The sequence below is a fragment of the Triticum aestivum genome, chromosome 4A, assembly GCF_018294505.1.
Source record: "Triticum aestivum cultivar Chinese Spring chromosome 4A, IWGSC CS RefSeq v2.1, whole genome shotgun sequence".
NCBI classification, from domain to species: Eukaryota; Viridiplantae; Streptophyta; class Magnoliopsida; order Poales; family Poaceae; genus Triticum; species Triticum aestivum.
The window spans coordinates 2,176,972-2,181,991 of record NC_057803.1 but is presented as its reverse complement, the minus strand read 5'-3'; positions in this window follow the sequence as shown (position 1 = coordinate 2,181,991).

Genomic DNA, 5,020 nt, shown 5'->3' with positions numbered 1-5,020 from the left:
CCGCCCTGGCCACAATATTGGTCTATCTGTATATAGGGGAGAAAGAGGAGTTTACACATCTTAAGCGCCAAGAGGGATTCTCCATGTACAATCCCCCTAGCTGGGTGAGTTTTAATCCCACCTCCTTACTCAATCCTTTCCCCTAGTCATGTTTAATTGACATTTACCCGTCCATTCTTAATAGGAATGGCGGAAGGCTATCATGGAGATTTATAGTCCCGCTCCACAACCGGAGGACCATAACTGGGACCTCGATCCCGGATTCGAAGAGGATCCGGACATACTTGTAGAACTCAAAGAGGGAGTCTTCTACCAGGCGAGCTATGATGGCACAGAAGTGGCCATCATGGCCGATTATCCTGGCCTCCTTCCTGCCTCACATGTAAGTAACCAGGAGACATCTCCTCCGAAAGAGCTTCCTCATTATGCCTCACCCACTTCACTGTCTCGTGCTCCAAAGGGGAGGCGCTCGGCGCGTCATGCCGCACCAGAGGTGTCTCATAAGAGAGCGGCGCCTACGCCGGGCGGGTCTTCGAAGAGGAAGGCAAATGACAACACGGCCAAGCCTCCATCAAAGAGGTACGGCTTTAAATATGCCCCTGGCAGTCACATCGAACCGTGACATTGTCCACTGTGTTTTATCAGGAAGAGTGTTCGTCGGACTATGTCCGGGGATCCTATCGGTCGTGCCTCCATCAGTCAGGTTCCAGACCCTGCCTCTAGGGTGGGGGCTGATACGGGAGCGACACCGGATTGTCCTCCTTCAGATGATTCAAATAATGTATCAGTCACGAACTCTGAAGTGGAGAGCACCACGAATCATCGGCGCCAGAGGGCCGCTCTTGGCGACCCTGTCTTTACTAAAGAGGTGTTCAATGCCTTCAGCTCGGCTGATGCGTACATCTGAGCTGCTTGGGACGGGCTTGACAGAGCCACTGACCAGCATTTGAAAGATATGCGGGTAAGTACGCATTGTATAGATCTGGTAATCATGTACCAGTAGCCCTTGAGACTTGAAAAAATTGAAACAACTGATTTAAGGATCATTATATAATCAGGTACTCATAGAGAAGAACAACATGCTGTCTCATGAGCTGGAAAGGTGCCGGACTCAGCTAGCTGTTGTTACCGCCGAACTAGAGAAGTCCAAGGAGGCACCGCCTGGTAATGTTCCCCTCCATCCAGAAAAAGTATAATCATGTACCAATAATGTGAATACTGTTGCGTTTCCGATGACAGGATTAGTAGATCAACTGAAAGAGGAACTGAAAGTCACGTAGGCGGGTAAGCAAGAGACCGAAAGGCGACTGGCCGCAGGCGAACCTGTGCTTACACGAGTCAGAGATGATAAGAACAAGCTACAGGATTCCAACACCCTGCTGGGCGAAGATCTAAGAGATGTACGAACCCAGCTAGCTGACGCTGTAAAGTAAAATAGGAGGCTACGAGGTGGCATATTCAGTATGCTTTTGAACTTACCTCCGTGTAATTCAGCGAAAAAATGAGCTGATAGATTTATGTCTGCAGGTATGCTGACTGGCCGTCCCGAAGAGGAAATGTACGGATCTCAAGGCGATCTGCTGCAAGAGCTATCCCAAGTGCACGAGCAAGCTCGACAAGCAATGCAGAGCGTTGCCAAGGCTTTGTGGCCATCCGCCTCCCCTCCAGGAAGTATGGAGGAGCTTGTGAAGCTATTCCAGGGAGCTCGGCGGCGCTTTCAATTATGGAAGATATCGGCCTGCCGAGAAGGTGCGCGAGAGGCTTGGGCCATGGTAAAAACACGGTACACTAAGCTTGATCCGAATCATATGGCCTGGGTCGAACCTCGGGGGTCAGATGGACAAGAAATTCCAGTTAGTTTGATATATAACCAAGTAAAGATAGCCGCCAAATTTTCCCAACAGGATTGTAAGCTAGACAGCCTATTAGACGGCATAGAGGAAGAAGTTTTTGAGTCCAAGTGACTATGTACTTCAATTGACAAATTTGTCCCTAGCCGGATTGTAAAACGATTGTCATGGAAGACCTTTTCGCTTCGACCTCCGGACCCGAAGGTGCAGAGTGTTTCCGAATACCGGAGTGACAATACAGATAGGGGTATGCGTGGAAACCAGGCGTAGGGGTCATAGTTTCTTGAACAGACAAGTTGTATCCAGCTAGCTATGTTATGTTACTTGTTGATTGTAAGAAACATCTTCCAGGGAGAATAGTTCCGTTAAGGGTTCCTTTCCCTGGGTGAACATGCGTTAGTATGCATGCCCGAACTGTGATTGAAGAATCGCAGTATACGTAATGTCTGGGGGTTCACAATGTAATTAGGGTATAACGTCTTTAGTCCGCCGACTGAATATTCCCTTGAGAACACTAGCTTTCAGCTTCACCCAGTCTGAGGTACAAGTCCGGATGACCCGGCTGTAACAATCGCAGAGGTGCTCCCTTTATGCCCTAGCCGAACAAACGGGAACGTAGGAAATAAGCTTAGGAGGCAGGCAACCCAGCTTGGCAAAATCTTAAGTCATAACGGTGCATATAATGGCGAAGAAAAGGTACATATGAGGAAAGGACACATATGTGGTGAGCTTGATGCTCGGAAAATAATAATAATAAGCTTCTGTAAAAGAAGCCCCCAAGTATTATGAGCATATACATTTAAGGATGTGTACATCATAGGTGTGCGGTTTAGCCGCACAAGAGCTATAGAGCTGGAGAAAAAATTAAAGAGAGAAAAATGGAAACAAAGGGAGAAGAAGACGAACAAAGAGTACGGCTCTAGGCATAGAATCTTCGGAGCCTGGGAGCATTCCACAGGTTCGGCTCTAAGCAATTGTCCGATGCATCACGCAAGCGATACGATCCTCCAGTGAGAACTTCATCTATGATGAAGGGACCCTCCCACTTGGGCTTGAGTTTGTCCTTTTTCTTTTCTGGCAAGCGTAGGACGAGCTCACCAAGATTATAAGTCTTGGCCCGCACTTCTCTGCTTTGGTATCTGCGAGCCTGTTGTTGATAGAATGTAGAACGAGCTTTTGCAACATCGTGCTCATCCTCCAGGGCATCTAGACTGTCCTACCGATCAAGCTCGGCCTCTCTCTTTCTCTCTTCATACATGCACACTCGAGGTGAGTCATGAATTATGTCGTAGGGAAAAACGGCCTCTACGCCATACACCATGAAGAATGGTGTATATTCGGTGGTGCGATTGGGCGTGGTCCGCAGCCCCCAGAGTACAGAGTCGAGCTCCTCAACCCAGTGCTTGTCTGATTCTTTCAAAGACCGCACTAGTTTAGGCTTAATGCCGCTCATGATAAGACCATTAGCTCGTTCGACTTGACCGTTTGTTTGTGGGTGGTAGACGGAGGCGTAATCGAGCTTAATGCCCAGGTTAGCACACTAGGTTTTCACTTCATCGGCTATGAAATTGGAGCAGTTATCGGTGATGATGCTGTGTGGGACACCATAACGGTGCACGACACCGGATATAAAGTCTATCATTGGTCCGGCTTCGGTCGTTTTAACTAGTTTAGCCTCTATCCACTTGGTGAATTTATCTGCCATGACCAGCAGATATTTTTTCTTATGGCTTCCTCCTTTAAGGGGTCCAACCATATCAAGCCCCCAGACCGCGAAAGGTCAAGTAATGGGGATTGTTTGTAGGGCGGTAGGCGGCATATAGCTTTGATTGGCAAAAAGCTGGCATCCGGCACAACGTTGGACAAGGTCTTGTGCATCTGCGCGGGCCGTCGGCCAAAAGAAACCTGTAAGGAAGGATTTAATTACGAGGGCTCGAGCCGCGGTGTGGTGACCGCCGAGCCCAGCATGGATTTCGGCCAGGAGCTGCGGTCCCTCTTCTTCGGAGATACATCTTTGAAGGACTCCGGTAGTGCTTTTCTTGTAGAGCTCTCCCTCATGGACCTTTTAGGCTTTCGAGCGCCGAAAAATGCAGCGAGCCTCATTCTCTAGCTTATTAAGGTAGGCCAAGAATGGTTCGGTCCATGGGGCAATTACTGCCATTATTAGATGGGCCGATGGTGTTATTTCGGTGGCTGAGCCCCTCATGATATCGGTATTGTGTTTGGAATTTGGGGGTATAATTGTATCCGGAATTGTGTTGCTGCTCTCACCTTGCCAGACCACGGATGGCTTGAAGAACCTTTCTAGAAATATGTTTGGCAGGTCAGGGTCACGCTTGGCGCCCATGCGAGCAAGGACATCCGCCGCTTGATTACTTTCTCGAGCCACATGATGAAACTCGAGTCCCTCGAACCGACCTGATATTTTAAGTATGTCGTTACGATAGGCCGCCATCTTCGGATCTTTGGTGTCAAAGTCTCCATTTATTTGGGATATTGCGAGATTTGAATCCCCGCGCACCTCCAGACGTTGTATGCCCATCGAGGCAGCCATCCGAAGACCGTGCAATAAGGCCTTGTATTCTGCTGCATTGTTGGAGTCTGTGTATAATATTTGGAGTACGCACTGGACTGTGTCTCCAGTGGGGGGCGTTAAGACGATGCCCGCTCCTAAGTCGTCCAACATTTTAGAGCCATCGAAGTGCATGACCCAGTTGGAATATGTACCGTACTCTTTAGGGAGTTCGGCCTCTGTCCATTCGGCGACGAAGTCGGCCAATACTTGGGATTTAATGGCTCGGCGTGGTTTGTATGTTATATCAAATGGCAGGAGCTCAATGGCCCACTTGGCAATCCGGCCCATAGCATCGTGGTTGTTTATTATGTCAATGAGTGTTACTTCGGAAGCCATCGTGATTGAGCACTCTTGGAAGTAGTGTCGTCTCTTCCGGGATTCCATGAAGACCGCATATGCTATCTTTTGGTAATGAGGGTACCAGGATTTGCATGGTGTGAGGACAGTGGATACGTAGTATACTGGTTTTTGAAGTGGGAATTTGTGCCCGTCCTCCTCTCGCTCAACGATGAGCACCGCGCTCACCACCTGGTGTGTTACAAAGATGTATAATAACATCGGTTCGCTGACGTTCGGCGTGACCAGGATTGGGTTG